The sequence below is a fragment of the Protopterus annectens genome, chromosome 17.part0 (assembly GCF_019279795.1).
Source record: "Protopterus annectens isolate FY-2018-M chromosome 17.part0, PAN1.0, whole genome shotgun sequence".
Lineage (NCBI taxonomy): Eukaryota > Metazoa > Chordata > Ceratodontiformes > Protopteridae > Protopterus > Protopterus annectens.
In genome coordinates this window covers 106,137,067-106,156,247 of record NC_056751.1, presented here as the reverse complement: position 1 = coordinate 106,156,247, position 19,181 = coordinate 106,137,067, and positions in this window count along the sequence as shown.

Below are 19,181 nucleotides of genomic sequence, written 5' to 3'. Positions count from 1 at the left end.
TGCCTTTTGAACTTGGTCGACTTCTTGAAATAGTCACCAAGGCCATTGATGAGGGAAAGGCAGTCCATACAGCCTACCTTGACCTTGCAAAGGCTTTCGACACAATACCCCACTCGGGTATTGTAGAAAAACTTACCAGCTTAAATGTAAACCCATATGTCACAAGATGGGTTGCAAACTGGCTTAAGGACAGAACCCACAGGGTTAGAGTTGCTGGCGCTGTGTCAGACTCCAAGCCGGTCACAAGTGGTGTCCCACAGGGCTCGGTCCTTGGCCCCCTATTGTTTGGCATCTACTTCTCAGAAGTACAGGCCAACATGGGAGGACTTTGGCTGACAAAGTTTGCAGATGACTGCAAACTGGGCCATAGTGGAAAGTGCATCGGACACGGATATCCTTCAGAAGGGACTCACGGAAACAGATAGCTGGTGCCAGAGCCATGGCCTGAAGTTAAACGCCAAAAAATGTATAGTCATACCCTTCGGGAAAAACAAGGTAACCCCAAGCTACCATATAGGTGGCAATCCACTAAGCACAGAAGAGGTTATCAGGGACCTGGGGACCCAGGTTGACAGTGGCCTTTCGTTTTACACTCACATTGCTAAAGTGGTTAGAAAGACCTTCTACATTGCCCACCTGATCATGAAGGGATTCACATCCAGATCTAGTGAGGTCATTGTTCCCCTGTACTCTTCACTTATCAGACCAATGATCGAGTACAATGCCCCATTCGGGATGTATCTCACCCGACATCTGCAGCAATTGGAGAGACCCCAAAAGTTCCTCACCAAAAGGATAAAGGGACTCCAAAATCTGTCATATGCTGCCAGATTGAAGAAACTCCAGCTCTATTCAGTCGCATACCGTCTGCTCAGAGGTGACATGTGCCTGACATACAAGGCCATGTCCAACCCGAATTAATGGACATGCTCCACCTCAAAAATCCAAATCCACCAAAACCACTAGAGCAAGCGACTTAAACCTTAGCACGGATATAAATAGGACATGCTGGAGGGATAGATTTATCACTCAGAGACTCCCTATGCTGTGGAATAAAATCCCGGTCCATGTGAGGCAGAGCACCTCGCTGACTCTGTTCAAGAGAAATCTAGACCTGTGGATGGGAGATCGTAGGTTTACCCCGGGAATCATCTCTGGGTCACTGCTGGACAGAGGCACAACAAACTAATGGGCACAGTATTTTTTCATATAAGGGGTGGCGTAAGCCACAATAATTTGGGCTAGGCTTATAAATGCCTTAGGGCAGATAGCCTAGTATAAACCTATGAACCTATGAAGAAGATGTGGGACATCTGAAATATAATGGTGCCACGTGGAAATTGATTTTTAATAGTTATTTCAATTGTGGGTCACCTTACAGTATACTTGATAGGCAGAATGTATCATACTTATGTACAACTGGGTTAAACAGATGGATATGCAACAGATAAACAGAAAAGAGACCTCTAAAAACAGTCCTTAAGAGCATCCACTAATGCTGGGTTATAAGCCTTGACAAGATGCAAATGTACTTTTATACATCTGATCATCATCTGAACATGACACAAAGGGAATTCTACAGCATATTTTGAACCTTGCACACTGCAAGAACACTGATAACCTGTTGAATCAAGGTAACATGTTGGTATTATCCATCATCAGAGTTATGACAGTATGCAGGAACCATGAGATGACCTTTATATCTATCAACCTAATAGATACACACATGTAAAGAGGAGCAGGAATGAAGGGGTGAATACAAGATATACACATAATGTTTGGTGTAGTCAATATATCTCCATGAGAACACATAACTGTGGCAAATGTTAAGATGTGGGTGATTAAACATATCATAGAATTAAAATATCATACAAAGAAATGATGTGAAATGCATCTGGAATTGAACCCTTAATACTACTGGCAAAAACAGTCCTCAGGTAAGTGATTTATGTCAACACTCCACATAGGAGGTTGTACTTTATTATATCCATCAGTCTAAGAATTGTCAGAGTTACTGTTTCAAACTAGTGTCTTTAGTGTGCTTTAACTCTGCGTTCCTTGAGCACAGCGAGTTTTTAGCAGTATTGCATGGAGATAACTGGATTCATACCTCCAAAAGCAAAAAAATCACTAGGTTTTGCCATAGGACGTGAATAGCCATCCAGCAACAATCGGCATTGGTGCACAATGCCAAACTGCATGAAAATACAGAGGACAAAATGTGAAGGCTCTTTTTATGGGCCATTTCTGGTCATGTGTGTTGTGTGTGATTCTATTTTTTAACCAGATTAAACATGAAAATGAGGTTGATAGGAAAATGGTAAAATGGGGAGACAAGCAGAGGGAAGAGCAAAGGGGAATCAATACAGGCATTTGCAGGAGGCGATTGGGAAAGAACCATAGATATCTACTTCTTCAACACAGCAATGTATACAGATAGAAAAAATCTGATGAATTTAGACTGTCACCACAACATGGACAGGGTGATAACAGCACAGTGAATTAGTCCAAATCAAGTGTGTCAAGAAGACAAATATGCAAAGTGGAGTGCTATATATGGGACATTTTTTTTTTTATTTTGTTTTTTGTTTTTTTTTTTGTGGGACAGGTCCCTGTTTTTTTTTCTTTCAACAAGAGAAGGAGGACCTAGAAATGTGAGGATCAGGTGGTAGGGTAGGTGAAGCAGGTGCAGACAAAACACAATATACAAGGCAGACACAAGGGTGGTGATTGGGGACAACATGACTGGGGATAGGTAGTGTTACTCGTTCCCTTGTACATTGAAGACGAAGCAGGTAGGGTAATTCATTTAAGATGCTTTATTGTATAGAAACAAATCAGGATGGATAGCAGCATCAACAAATAAAAATAAACTGATTAACCAACAGACTTTACACATACATCTCAACAGCTTACTACAAAATAGCAGTCAGGCTTGCACGTGCTCAGTATTTATACACTTGTTCAAGCCCTTGGATAGCTTCTTAAAAAGACATATACACATTGATCTACAGGTAGGGAACATCAGAGGCACATACCCATCAAGCATGGGAACAGTGAGTATCTAGTCCTCACCCTCAGAACTGTCATCACTGTCCCCTTCTTCAGTTGCCTGTATGACTGACTGATGTGGAAGTAATTTCTTTATTTTTAGGAGCACCTTCTCCACTCGGCTGATGCGAGTACCAAGGCCACTCTCTATCAGATCTCGCACCACTCCTGGCAGCTCCTGGAAGGTGATATAATCCTCTCTCTCTATCAGTACCCCCAGAGGGTACCACTGTGCCACCAGCTAGGACTCTGCTACCTGATGAGGATGGACCAGGTAGGGCAGGAGTTGTGGAGGCAGTACTGCCAGGTTGTGTTCAAGAGTCAAACTTAAAGCCAAAGTCAATGTGAACTTTGTCATTCAGACTGCACAGCTGTGCAATTGAATGAAATTGTGTTACTTCAAACTCTATGTGCATACAACATATACTGATACTAATATTAATGCAACAATAACACATGTACTAATGCTAATTCAACAATAACAGCAGTAAGACATTTATGAAGTGCAGAACAATGACAATGGCATGTACCAAGACTATTCCACTTACATGTCTTCATCAGTACCCAAAATATTGCACAGATAATATATTGCACAGATCAGAATCAGACAGACAGACAGAGGTGTGGGGCATTGGTGCAGCAGCTAGTGGAGGGTTGGCAGGATCAGCTGCAATGGATGTCTTACCTCCCTATGCTGAAATGCACTTGGTTTGTTGGCGGAAATGTATGATATCTGAACAGTGTGATTCCAGGTAGCCCATTAAAAAAGAGAGAGATATGGGGTTAGGTGACACAAAAAAGAACAAAAAGATGGTTGGAACCATGATATGTCACATTTATTCTTTATTACAATAAATAGCTATTTCTTATTATCCTATCTAAAGAGCTTTCACACTCCCAAAATTGATTGTGAATTGTTGCAATTACCCTTGGAATATTTGGAATTAACAGCATGGCATTATATCCAATATTGTTGCCTTTTATCTGTAAAAAAATAATACTTGTTAAGTGTGAATCTATAGATTAGCTGTGGGTATTGAACCCACATAATCTGAATACACTACTACACTTGCCTAATACAATCACCAACAGTTACAGCAGAAAGCATGCATGCTTGCTGTTACAGTTAAAGTATACATACTGAAGTTGCTACTGATCTATGGAGTCACAATAATTACAACAATCAGGGTCAGTTGTGCTGCAGACATACCCCTTGCCTCTCTGAGTATCGCCAGTCTCTTGGCATGCACTTCCCTGTGTGCCAGAATTCCCTCAGCTGCTGTAAAATAGAGAATGGGAATAGAAAAGACATGAAAGCATTATGGATAGCAGTCTTGGCTATCTACACCATTCCATATCATGTCAAGTTGCTTCATCCGTATACTTACACGAATGGGAGGTGTTAACAGTTCTAAACTCATCCAGCCACTGATCAGTTGTGCCTACCTGTCCCTCTTAAGGTCACTGTAATGGTGCCAATACTGCTCCCCAGTGTATAGTATGTTGATTGCACTGGAGACAGCCTTAGCCAGGCCATTCCAAGCCTCAGCCTTGCACTGAGAATCAGTATAGTCCCCTGCGGCAGCCTCCAGCTGTAGCACTTGGCGAGGAGTGCACAAAAGACTTAGGACTCCTCCACACCCCACCTCTGTGCCCTGAATTTGGCACCATCATCCCCATCACCTGATATGTCTGCAGAGGTCCTCCAACAACAGTAGCAATAGTCTGGTACTAAATTGTGATTTTGCATTTTAAGACCAGAGTGCAAACACACATAACCATGCCAAGTTCATTTAGGTGATAATAAGCAAAGAGAGACATTGCCAAACAAAGAGGAAGGGAGTTTATGAAACAGCAAGGATGATGTAAAGCTTATCAGTGATCTTTGGCATGTGTATTCTCCTGGTCCACTTTGTCCAGTGGTCAACACTAAAATGCTCAATGACTTGGCTTTTAAGCCATGACTTTGGAGGGATCAGTGGGATGACTTGGCACATATTTTGTTGGGACTTACTCACTCTTAAAAATAATTTGTACAGGGTGGGATTCTAACTTATGTAAAAGAAAATGCATACATTCCCACACAAGGTGATGTTTCTCATTGCCACAGAAGTGGTTGACAACTATGGCTATTAAAGATATACAGCTTAAAGGGTGACTGTTGCTATGCTACAATTAGGCTTGTATGTGTGTGACATTAAAATGTCCTGGCTCATACATTCTAATGCATTTTCAGCTGTGATGCAGGACTAATATCTGACAATCAACTGGAATGGATAGACTTGCATGAGTTTGCTAATAGAGTTTGGTGTTATGATACATACCTCACAATATATTCTGTTTTAAACTTATAATTGGTTATGGGAAGGGTCTAGATGATTATCAGTAAACTATTTTGCCCATCAGAGATATGCAACATCATTTTTATTACATAATTTTCATTGTCATGCTAAACCAGTTACGCACATAATCAACTGGGGTTCATATATCAGTCATTAATGAGCTAAGACACCTACAAAAGTATGCCTATCCAAGCAGTAATGATACCTGTCAATCAGCCTACTATGTAACATTACCTTGATAAAGTTTTGGGAACAATGACAGTACGACACCCTTGCTAAAATATAACGTCTGCTGGATTTGAACCTTGGCTCACCTGTGTTCTGACCATAAACTCACTGCATGGTCAGAACACTACAGGGAAAGTGAGGCAGGTGTATTATCTCCACTCAATACTGTCTAGAATGCTTATGGCCGCACATCACCACTGACCCTGTTGCACAGCGGAAGGTGCACCAAATTAAAATTTTCACTTTTAAGCTGTCAACAATGTTTGCACTATGCCAAGCACCAGGCAAAAAAAAAAAAGATAAAAAAAATGTAAACAAAGGTTAAACACTTATATAGCTTTGGATTTGAACCATCAGACGATTGCACTTACACAACACAGTTCTAGTGGGTTACCTCTATTTACCACAGACACAGCTTTGCAATAGGAATCAAATAATGTGCATACAAGAAGTTCACATTTCCTATCTAGTATTAAATAGATCATAGAGTTGGACATTCTCAGGTGACTGTACATGTTTAGATAACATATTTAGTGGAATGAGTGATCACACAATATTTATGAATATGTTTGCAAAACTGCAGCTCTGCTTTCTCTTTGTATTGTGTGAACCCTTCCATTATCTCTGCTATAATATCAGACATGCAATCTCTAGTCCACATCAGGGTTGCCATCCCGTGGTGTAAACCTTGGTTCTAGATGATTGTCACTGTTGAAATGACACCCCAAACCAATGTGCAAAAATGGGAAAAGGAGTTTTGGATGGATGGTTGCAATCTCTACTGTACATCTCTTACTTTTCTTTCAAGATGTGCTACAAATACATGTCAATAAATAACAGCTTACAGCAAAGACAGGAAACTGTGCTATAATGCCAAAGAAATATACATGTTGGGTGTATGGTTTTCTTTAAAAGCTCACTGCATTTAGTTCCACACTTTGTAAGTGTATTCTCACTGATGCAAACACTTCAGGGAAGGGTGTCTGTGAATTACTGTGTTTTGCTTTGGTCAGAGTAATCATTCAAAGTTTCAAGCCATTAGCACCTATCAATGGTGCAGAGGCTACACTTTGTTTACATCTGTTACACAAGTCAAAAGTTTGGTATTGAGCAAATTCTAATGAGTTCATGCCTCATTTGCATCTTCAGAGTGCTCAGGGGGCTGAATCTACACAAAAAGGTAACTGTGTAGCTGGGGGCCTTGAAAGAAAGGAGGCTGTTCTGAGACAGAAAAGATTGTGACTGCTATTTCTTTAGAGGAGATTTTTCTGCAAAGACGCACATATTTTAAAAATGTATGTTTCTCTTATTCAAGTACATTTACATTGTAACATTAGGAATGTATTTATATAAGCAGTAGAAAAATAAAGGTTGATCTGTATGCACTTCTTATACTTCACTGTTGACATAGGAAGTTCCTGCAGTGCTTCATATTTTTGAAATGAGAAGCTTATGCTTACTGCACAGCATGTTGTTACCATTTGCTTTTGTAATTTCACCTGGTATTGGAGAAAACTGTATTGTGTTTTTCATCCAATGCAAGGGTGTTGTTCACATGCCTAACAGTGCTGTTAGGCTTCTCAGATGTCCCAGGGTAACCTCCACAACATTGACTGTGGCCGTAACCAAAGTGTGGACAAGGTGCTACATAGAAGGGTTGGTAGGGGTGCTCGGAAGAGCCCTGTTGTCTAAACTCCACCTGATGCTGGTGTGTCATTACATGCCACTCAATGTATGTATAGGGCCATCATGGAGATACAGGCACCTTCCACTAGAGCCTGTGAGGACATGGTTAGGGTATTAGATGTGGCACGATCTGATGTGTGTGAATGCCTCCATCAGATATGGGAGTCATGTTAACTGTTGGGGTTGCCAGCACACACATTCAGGATGATTCCCCTAGCATTATACATGACCTGGCAGTTAATGGAGTGGAACCCATTTCTGTTAATGTAGACCCGTGCCTCATCCCCACATTGTGATTTGATCTCTATGTGGGTGCAGCCTATTGCACTTAAGACTTCAAGGATGTGTGCTACATGATAGAACTCTTGCATAGCTCTAGCTCTGTCCTCAGGGGTAAATGAATATAGTAAATAAAAACAACAAACACAAATAAAACCTGATATGAAACAACAAAAACATAGTGAAAACCGAAAACAGAATTTATTATGAAAACACTACCTTCAAGAAGTACAAACATTCAACTAAACCAGCATTTTATATACCATTCCTAGAAGCCAATCTTATTAAACAATCAAATAATTATTTAATTAAACAATCTAGTAATTATTAACAAAGCAGCAAAGTATGTTGCCTGGAAAGGCTAAACCACCTGGAATGCAGCAACAAAGTATATATTCCAACGAATACAAATTCCAAGTAGTCCACAGCAGATAGATAAAAACAAACCAAATTTTAATGACAAGTTGAACAGTAAATAAGTGCTTTCCCAGTAAGCTTCATCAGATCTAACATACAACTCAAGATACACCAATTAAAAATAGACAACAGCCAATCAATCTAAAGTGCATCCAAGTAAATTAGGTGCCATGGTAACAGCATGATACAACTTTAAAGGGGAATTGATATCTACATATAAAGTGTCATGCATAAAAATGTACATAAATACAGTAATACATACATACATATAAAGTGCATAGCCAGTGGGTTATTCTCCTTCATATTTTATATCTCTCACATATTCTTGTAACCTGATCTTAAATAAATATAATCACTGACATGCTTTAGCATAGCATTCAGGAATTGGAGTTGAATCCTTGATGCTGATGCCTCTGACACCCCCAGAGTGTCCCCCTGTGGGTCTCTGAAAGGTTTCTGTAGTTAAAATTCTAAGTGCTACACATACCTTGGTATCCACAGGTATTGGTTACTCTTGGCTTGCATTTGGTCTCAGGTGAGGATGACAGAGTTTTCACAGTTCCTGAAGTGTGTCTCTATCCACCCTGTAGCCCCCTACTATTTCCACTTCATTGAGACCATGAAACGTTAAGTGGGGTCAAAATAGCCTTCTCCTCCTTGCCCTAGGTCTTTCAGCAGCAGCAGCAGCTTTGACTTGAGCCTTTTGGAAATGTATATGAAGAAGAAGATCAGCAGCCCCTAACATTTCTTCTTTCCGGTGTAGTTTATGTGGCTTCCAAAATGTTTTGGAGTAGATGGTATGTAACTACATGAAATGTACACAATTGTTTTATAGCTTGCTGAATAGCTCTGCCATCTTGGACTGGTTAATTAGCATATAATTCACCTGCTTATGCTATAATTAGCATGCCATGATGTTTACCTGGTTTGCGCGGTTCTACACTTTATTTAAAGCCATTTACTGAATACCAATTGGTGCACTATCATTTCCGCATCACACTGCAATGTAAACACAGCATGACCGAGCCATGTAGGGTTTAATGAATCCAGCCTATAGGTACAGATATAGATATAGACATATCAGTGTGTGTGTATTTTCTGTTATTACTATATGACTGCAAATCAATCATAGAGAAAGTAATCACCTATGTAGGTAGTCTTATCATTAATGTGACAAAACCAAATGTGTAATTTTGCATTTAAAAGACCTGTACAGTTCATTTACAACATATTTAACTGCATGTACTTGAAATGTAAAGCATGAGCTGCATTTACTTTTATAATTTTTAACTGTTAACTCAACACTCACCGACACACATACACACACACACACACACACAGATATATACATATACACACATATATATATATATATATATATATATATATATATATATATATATATATATGGGTCTAGGACACATGCTCGACTAGCATATGCCCGAATCACAAAACATCAAACACACATACACGAAAACGCTTAACATTGAAAAGCGCTTCCGTGTATGTGTAGTTCAAAAAAAAAATCTACGTTTCTGCAGGGGGGCATCACCCCCTGCACCTCCCACACCCCCCTACTTCATTATTCTCACTCTGAGATCACACTACAGTGGGGAAAAGGGAATTTTCCCTTACCCGCACTGTAGTCCGATCTATGAAACAGGCACACATGCATGGAAGCGCTTGTCAATGTTAAGCGCTTTCGTGTATGTGCGTTCGATGTTTTGTGATTCGGACATATGCTAGTCAAGCATGTGTCCGGATCCCATATATATATATATATATATATATATATATATATATATATATAAGATCCATACTCATTCCAGAATAAACTTTTCAATGAATTACTGATGGCCGGGCATACTTATGTGAAAATGTTTTTCACTGAAGCAGCATTTTTGCATATGTATGCCTGTTGCAGAGGTCGTACTACAGTGCAGATAAGGGAAAATTCCCTTTTCCCCGCTGTAGTGCGATCTCAGAGTGAGAATATTAAAGTAGGGGGTGGGGGGCTTGCCCCTCTGCATAAACGTTAATTTAATGTCTTTTTTTTTTATTTAACACAGTTTAGCGAAAATGCTTTTTCAGTGAAAGCGCTTTCGATAAATTGTGTTCGGTGATATTGGAATCCGTACTGTTGAACTTTTGTTCAACAGCCCTAGATCTATATATATATATATATATATATATATATATATACATATATATCTATATCTATATCTATCTATATATATATATATATATATATATATAGAGAGAGAGAGAGAGAGAGCTGCACCTATATTTACATATTTTATATCTGTATATATATATATATATATATATATATATATATATATATATATATATATATATATATATATATATGGATTTACTTTTATCCAGCGAATTTATATTTCATCGAAATGTAAATTCGCTACCTCACTTTCACGAAAGTGCATTTTTTTGAAAAGGCACTTTCATGTAAAAAGAAAAATAAAACTTAAACCAAAAAAAACACACTAAATACTATTATGCAGTGGGGCAAACCCCCCTGCTCCCCCCACAGCCCCCCTACTTTAATATTCTCACTCCGAGATTACCATACAGTGGGGAAATGGGAATATTCCCTTATCCCCACTGTACCACTATCTCAGCAATAGTTTGCTTAGTTGTACATCAACACTAAACATTGATGAACAACTAACATTACATGCAAACTGCTTGTTTTTATTTTTTTTATGTTTTTTTTTTTTAATTTTTATTTTTACACGAAAGTACATTTTCGAAAAAATGCACTTTCGCAAAAGTGAAGTAGCAAATGTATGTTTCAATGAAATGTAAATTCGCTGGATCAAATGGATCCATATATATATATATATATATATATATAGATATATATATATATATATATATATATATATATATATATATATATATATATCCAAGGAGCAGCAGCAGCACCACTGTCTCCACAAGTCTACCACAGTATGCCTGAACTTGTATCATGCCTGACTGGCCTGAGGTTTAACTTTAAAAAAGTCTTTTATCTTGCTGGTATAAAAGAATTGTATTTTGTAAGTTTCTGCTCAGAGATTCCTTGTGCCTACCCTGTGGCTACAAGATTTGGATTGCTTCTAAAACCATCTGGAAATACAAAGCTGACAGAAGTATATTTTTTGTACTTGCTCTAGCTGTTTTAGTGATATTTAACAATTCAGTGCTACATTTATTTATTTTGTTGATGTTGTCACTGTTTTTCAGCCTGCACTTGTTAAGAAACTCCATTTGCTTGTTACTGTACTACTCTTAAGTTGTTGTTTTAACAGTATTCTGCAAAAGCTGTTCTAAGTTGGTCAACATACTTCTATGTTTTGCATAATTTTTGTGCATTTTGAACATTTATCAGGGTTAGTGAACTTATTTCCAAGGAGTCTTAATATTGCAGGAATCCTTACTTCTGTTCTGATCTCTGACTCCATTTTATTTTGCTCTCCCTCATGCCCAGCTGTTGTTGCATACCTAAAACTTGGTGGCTTTTGAGTTACCTGCCTCTACTATAAATTTGATATTGGGCACTCCTCCCAGACCTTTCATATCAGCTCAGTCTACTGAGTACATTGAGATCATTTGGGAAAGCCCAACCCCTTAGTTTCTTAACCTTAAATTATCTTCTGTATCCTCCCTTTCTACTTAACTAAAAAAAATATGCTTTATTCAGCTGTTTTTACTGTATTTGTGTCTCTTCATACTATATTACTTTATTTTGCTTTTGCTGCTTGTTCTTATAGGTTCATAGGTTCATACTAGGCTATCTGCCCTGGGGCAATTATAAGCCTAGCCCGATTCTGTATGGCTTACGCCACCCCTTGATTTGAGTATACTGTGCCATTTTTAAGGTTTAGTTTACTGTGCCTCTGTCTAATAGTGACACGGAAGTAATCCCTGGGACAAACCTACGATCCCCCATCCACTTATCGAGATTCTTCTTGAAGAGATTCAGTGAGGTGCTCTGCCTAACATGAATTGGAATTCTATTCCAGAGCGAAGGGAGCCTCTGGGTTATGAACCTGTCCCTCCAGCAAGTTCTATTTATTTCTGTGCTGAGGTTCAAGTCCCTTGAGCGTGTGGCTCTAAGGGATTTAGATTTACTGAGGTGGAGCATGTCCGTTAATTCTGGATTTGACATAGCTTTGTATGTCAGGCATAGATCGCCTCGAAGTAGGCGGTATGCAACTGAGTAGAGCTGGAGTTTTTTTAACCGAGCAGTATATGGCATCTGTTTGAGACCCTTGATCCTCTTGGTGAGATACTTTTCGGGTCTTTCTAATTGCTGCAGGTGTCGGGTAAGGTACATCCCAAAAGGGGCATTGTATTCTATGATGGGCCTGATGAGGGATGAATAAAGGGGCACGATTACCTCTCTTGATCTAGATGTGAAACCCTTCATGATGAGGTGGGCTATGTAGAAGGTCTTTCTAACCACTTTGGCAATGTGGTTTTCAAAGGATAGATTGCTATCAACTTGGGTCCCCAGGTCCCTAATAACTTTCTCTGTACTTAATGGGTTTCCGCCTATGTGGTAATTTGTGGGCACATTGTTTTTGCCAAACGGTATGACTATACATCTTTTGGCATTTAGCTTTAAACCATGGCACTGGCACCAGTTATCTGTCTCTGTGAGACCTTTTTAAAGGATGTTTGTGTCAGCTGGAGAGTTGATTATGGCGCCCAGTTTGCAGTCATCTGCGAACTTGGCGAGCCATAGTCCTCCCACGTTTGCCTGTACCTCGGAAAAGTATATACCGAACAAGAGTGGTCCCAGGACAGAACCCTGTGGGACGCCACTTGTGACCGGTTTCGAGTCTGACATGGCTCCAGCAACTCTCACTCTGTGGGTTCTGTCTTTGAGCCAGTTTGCGACCCATCTTGTGACATAGGGGTTTATATTTAAGCTGGATAGCTTATCTATGATGCCCGAGTGGGGTATTGTGTCAAATGCCTTTGCAAGGTCCAGATAGGCTGTGTGGACTACCTTCCCTTCATCTATGGCTTTGGTGACTGTTTCAAAGAAGTCAACCAGGTTCAAAAGGCAGGATCTGCCCTTGACAAAGCCGAACTGGGTAGGATCTAGTGTCTGTAGGTCCCCAATGTCTTTGTTTATGAGCTCCATGATGATCCTCTCCATAGCCTTGCAGACTAAGCTAGTCAGGCTTATGGGGCAATAGTTTCCAGGGTCCGTAGATGCTCCACCTTTGTGGAGTGGGACCACTGTTGCTGTACGCCATTCTGTGGGCACATATCCTGTAGTGAGGCTGAGATTGTATAGCTGTTTTATTTGAGGGATTAGTTCCTCTTGTAGTTCATGTAGGACGCAACCTGGGACGCCATCTGGTCCCATGGAAGAAGTGTTTTTTGCTTTGGAGAGGGCAGCCTTCACCTGAGCATCTGAGATGTTTGGGAGGCAGCCCTCTGCCAGGATAGATACTTGCTCTTTTGGGGGAGGGGGTAGAAGTTTGCACTGAACCTGTCTGCCAGGATATTGGCGATGTCTGTGGGTTCAGTGTATTTTTTGTCTTTTAGAATCAACTCAGAACAAGTCTGGGAGTTGCATCCCAGGTTTCTAACATAACTGAAAAAAGCCTTATGATTGTCTTTGGTGTCCTGTGCAATTTTTCTCTCAAAGCTGACCTTGGAGGATTTTTATGAGGGATCTTAATTTTTTGCTAGTACTGATCAGAGATGCCTTCCCTATTAGGGATTTTGCTCTATCATGTAGTAGCTTCCTCCTTCTGTTGTACAGTTTATTTATGGCAGGGGTCCACCAGACTGGACGCCTGCCTTTGGATGATTGGGTCTTGGTTTTGTTTGGGATAGCATGATCCATGCATTCCTGGAGATGTCCGTAGAATGCATTTATATAGGATTCTGCAGTTTGGGATGTAGTTTCCACTGGCCCTGGGGCCTTGAAGGATTCCACTTCAGTTTTGAGAAGTGAGAAGTTCGCTTTTGAGAAGTTTTTCACCGTGGTTTTCTGGGCTGGGGGTGGGGTCGGGATGTGGACATCCAGTGAAATTAATTTATGGTCTGATCTTACCAATGAGGGATATACTTCTGGTGTGGAGCATAGAGTCCCCATGTTGGTAATGATCAGGTCTAGTATGTTGTCCCCTCTTGTGGGAGTGGTGACTAGTTGTTCCATAGCATTTGAGTTTATAATTTCCAGGAATCTTTGGGCTAAGGTGCTGGGGCTTGAGTAGTGCTTCCAGTCAATGTTTGGATAGTTGAAGTCGCCCAATATAATGGTGTTCGGAGAGATTTTCATGTTCTCCAATGTTTTCAGGAAAGCCGAATGGGATTCCTGACTTTGAGAGGGTGGTCTGTAGGATGCTATAAACTGAAAAGCAGTCTTGCCCACTGTTAGTTGCACATGGATGGTCTCCGATACTTTGTGCAATGCCACTAACCTGGAGGTGTGGATATCCTTGATAAATAAGGAAACTCCCCCTCCTTTTGTGGTTCGGTCCGGGTTTTGGGGCCGAAAAGCATGATATGAGGTATAGCCTGGTAGTGCTGGGGTGCTCTCTGGAGCCTTGAACCAGGTTTCTGTCACTGCACAGATATCGATGTTCTCCATACTGAGGAGAGCTTCGAGTGCATGCATCTTGAGGTTAAGACTTCTGGCGTTTAGCAGCATTACCCTTAGTTTCTTGTTCCTTGTGCTGTCTATGGGGGTGGGTTTGCCTAAAAAAGGCACTATGGGGGTGGCAAGAGCCTTTGCCAATATCCGAAAGCCCAGTGGTGACAGGTGCAAGCCTTCCCTAGCGAAGCAACGTGGCTTGTCGAGCATGTCATCCCAGGCTGACAGACACTGGATACCCTTTGAATGACACCAAAATTTTAGCCAATTGTTAAAATCGATCATTTTGTCTTTGTACTGTGGCATCATTCTAGGTGAGGGTAAGATGCTGCTCAAGGTCATGGTCATACCAGCCTGGGCTACATGATCAGAGAGCTCCTCTATGTCTCTTTTCATGTAGTCCAGGGAGGTACGTCTCAGGTCATTCACACCAGCATGTACAATGACTGAGTCATATTTGTATTTGCTTTGGAGTGACCTGAGTGCTTGCGTTATGTGTCGGATCCTAGCACCCGACAGGCAGCTAAGTGTGACCTTCTCTTTATTCAGCCTGGTGAGCGGGACGTCAGTGTGTCTGACAATAGAGTCACCTATAACAAGAGTATCAGGTGTGTTATTCAGCCTTAAGGGTTGTGGCTGCTTGGCACACTGACTTTGTGGGTTATGTGTTTTGTGTGTTTTGTTTTGAGGTAGCGTTTGCTTGGATGTCTGCTTTGGAGGTCTCTGTTGCTTAGGTAGATTTTTATTTAGAGCCTCCGAGTATGTTTTTGTGTATTTATGTGTTTGGTTCGCTGATGTGGTGGGACTATGTGATACGGGAATTGTGTTGTGTGAGGTTACCTTCTCCTCCTGACTGGTTACACCAGTTTTGAGATGAGAGAGCTCAGCCTCCAGTTTGGCTAAATAGTTGCATCTCTCACATATATTTGAACCTGTTTGGAGGAGGAGAGGGTTGTCCGTGTACATGAGACAGTTGTAACATTGCCTCAAAATTCCCAGATTCACCAGCTGGACTGGAGAGGAAACCATTGACTGACCTTTGGACATGCTAGAGTAATAGGGAAACTGAATTTAAGATGGACCAATAGAGGACAGGGTAATCGTAGAGAGTATAAGAGTAAGTAGTGCTTATGGTTTAATAGTGCTAACTTGTAGGATTACTTAATTGGACCAGTGAAGGGCCTTAGAATGAGAATATGGTGTTTAAATTGAGAGATAGAGCAGTTCTAAGGGAAAAAGTGAAGAGCAGACTTTGTGGAGCCAGGAATAGTTTAAACCCATTTAGGCGGCGCTGCCCGTTGTTGCGCTATGCTCAAAAACGTGCAAAACCATGCAAAAGAGGGTTTTAAGAGAGGAAGATGAAGGAGTTTTGGAAATGACCCAAATTGGCCAATAAAACTACAGTTTCAAGTCAGTAACCACTCCCACAGGGGCAGGCAGGCTGCTCAATGTTTTTCACTGCCACTGATCAACAGAGAGACTTTCCTTTAGCCCATAACTCATTACATCCGAGTGACGCCTCCAGGTGCATCTGCAGTTAACTTCTACTGACGCCTCTAGGTGTCAAATATTGCTTGTTCATATTTGCATCAATAATTCCAAAGCTATGCTATGCACAAGGTTTTAAATGATTTTATCTTAAAGCTTACACAATGGCAAACTCAGCTGCATTAATATTTGGCATCTGTCTAGCGCAGGTAAATAGATATTAACTGTTGTTTTTATGATATTCATTTATGTAGATATAATTTTCACATTTTTCTAAATATCTCAACAACCAGGTAACACAGACAGAACTCCTTAGCTGCATATGAAACCTCTCAAGTAAATGAATAACATGTTGCTAACAGTATGTATGTAACTTGAGTGGTTGCTGAGATACTGTAAGTTGTTTACAAAATATTACAAATGTAATAGTTACTGTGTTTACTGTGACTTATAAAATTTGGTTTAAGACCTAGAACCTAAAGAATACTACCACTATAAAAATAGTTTGTGCTGAAGAGTTTTCCATTTATACTTATTTCATAGCCACTATGGCAACAGAAATATGAACATTTATTTAAAATGTGAGGACATAATTTGATTCTGTCAAAAGGCTTAAGTTCCGTCCATTGGAAGTTACATTACAAACTTCCTGAATTCCATTGGAGTGAATGAGTTAAAAGTGTTCAATTGCATTTATTCTGCTCTATTTACTACTGCTTGTCAGTAACCTGATTAAAATGTATTCATTATTTATTCTAAGCCTCTGCTTTGGTTTAAGGACTTGGCCTTCAGGCTAGTTATTTTACATTAAGAAGGTTTGTGGTCTACACTCTTGTGGGAGGAAAGGGTAGCCTCTGCCCTTCTGAGCTATGAACTGCTGTGTGAAGGCTTATTGTGCCTGTTGTTCTAAGTGTTTTTTTTTTTCAGTTTAAGCACTTGTGTTCCAAACCAGTTATTTTACATTAGGAAGATTTGTGATCTAAACTCTTAGGAGAGGATAGCCTACTCCCTTCTAAGCTGGCAATTGCTGGTGAAGGCTTATTGTGCCTGTTGTTCTAAGTGTCTTTGTTCCAGTTTAAGCACTTGGGTTCCGAGCCAGATATTTTACATTAGGAAGATTTGTGGTCTAACTCTTGTCACTAGAGAGGATAGCCTACACCCTTCTAAGCTAGAAATTCCTGGTTGAAGGCCTATTGCATGTATTATTCTGAAGTGTCTTAGTTCTGGCTTAAGCACTTGGGCTCACAAACCAGCCATTTTACATTAAGAAGGTTTGTGGTCTAGAGTCTTGTGACAGGAGAATGTGGCCTACACCCTTCTAAGCTGGGAACTGCTGGTGAATTGCTGCTTTATTTCAATTGTTTGTGACTGTGTGACTGTGTGACTGTGTTTGTGTGACAGTGATTGTATGTACTTTGAATTTCTAGTACTTCTGCACTTTATAGCATATGCTAGATTCAGACTTGCTGAATCTAGACTGATATCGCTTGAGCACTAAAACTAGCTCTTCACTGTGATACTGAAAAATCTGAGGCATTCGTTGCTTCCAACTAACTATACGTGTTGTTTTTGCTCTAATGTTGCACTTTTAATTTATATTTGCATACTGTCTGTTTGAATTGTCTGAACTGTTTTTTGCCACATTTTACTGGATACTGTACTAGTACAGTTGTAGCATAGCCCAATTCCAGGTTTTTTGTTTCTCAGTCTGTTTTGTAACTTCTGAGCATCAAATTCAAGCCACCTTTGTTGGTGAAGGCCCTTCTGCATCCTTGTGAGAGGAGGGTGCTGTCTGGGTCCAATCTAATTGAGGGTGACACAATTGTCAGACCTTGATGCTTTGCCAGAGATGGTTTTCATCTGTCACCCCTGGTATTTCGGCTACTGGCTAAGCCTCTTGCCTCCCCCCCTCCCATAGTGCCTTTTTTAGGCAGTGTCTCAAGGACAAAATTCCCTCTGTAAAAACTCCATCTAAAAACTATCTCAAGGTCATGCTGCTTAACATGAAATTGCACTCACTGAAAGCAGTCCTCACCTTGGAAGATGCAAGCATTTATGCAGTCATGGAGACCTGGTTCAAGGCTGTGGAGTGTACCCCATCCATATCGGGTTACACATCCCTCCACACATTCAGACCGCAAACTGAAGGTGTGAAAACTAAAAGAGATGGTGTAACAATATTCATTAAAGATAAATACACCTCTAGATTAGTTAAACAGTATGATTCCTTGAGATACTTCAGGTGCAATTAACTGTTGGTAGGACACTTATTCAAGTCATTGCCAGATACAGGACCCCCTCCATGAATCAGGATACCCACTCTGCCTATTTGGATCTACTTGAGTCTATCAAGATACATCCAAACAACATAGATTTGGGAAACTTTAACTAGCCATCCATTGACTGGGTAAATTACTCATGCTCAAACTTACTTGCCCAAAGGTTCCTCAGCTTTGCTAACTCCAATCCTGGACCAGCTGCTTGACACCCCCCAAAGGGAGCCAACATCCTGGATCTGATGCTTACCAATATGTAGCACCTCCACTGTAAGGTCTTCCCTGGTGAGATCTGATCACAAATCAGTCTCATTTGAAGTAACTATCACACCTGCCACTCCCCCAGCAGAAACTAAACTAAAAAAAAAAAACTTCTCCAAAACAGATTATAACCTCTTACTGGACAGTATAAATAGCTTCACTGCACCTCCTCCTCCTTAGATGGAACTGGAAACTATGCTGAGTTCTACACCAATGTTTTATACAAACACTTGTATAACTGCATTGACTCGTCCATACCTGATAGCACCAAAACAAGCAACAAAAGGAAGAGCAAACCTGCCTGGTTGACAACTGCCATTAACAGACTTTACAATAAGAGGAAGAAAGTGCTGTCTAAGAGTAAAAGGGAGAAAGCCCTAAATTGGAAACACTCCCTTTCAGCTTAAACAAGCAAATTAAGAATTCTTGTGAAGTCCTCCATTGCAAGCTATGAATCCAACTTCCTCAACTAAGGACATCTATAAGGTGTTCTTTAGTTACATCCATAACCTAAAAGGAAAGGCCCAGATT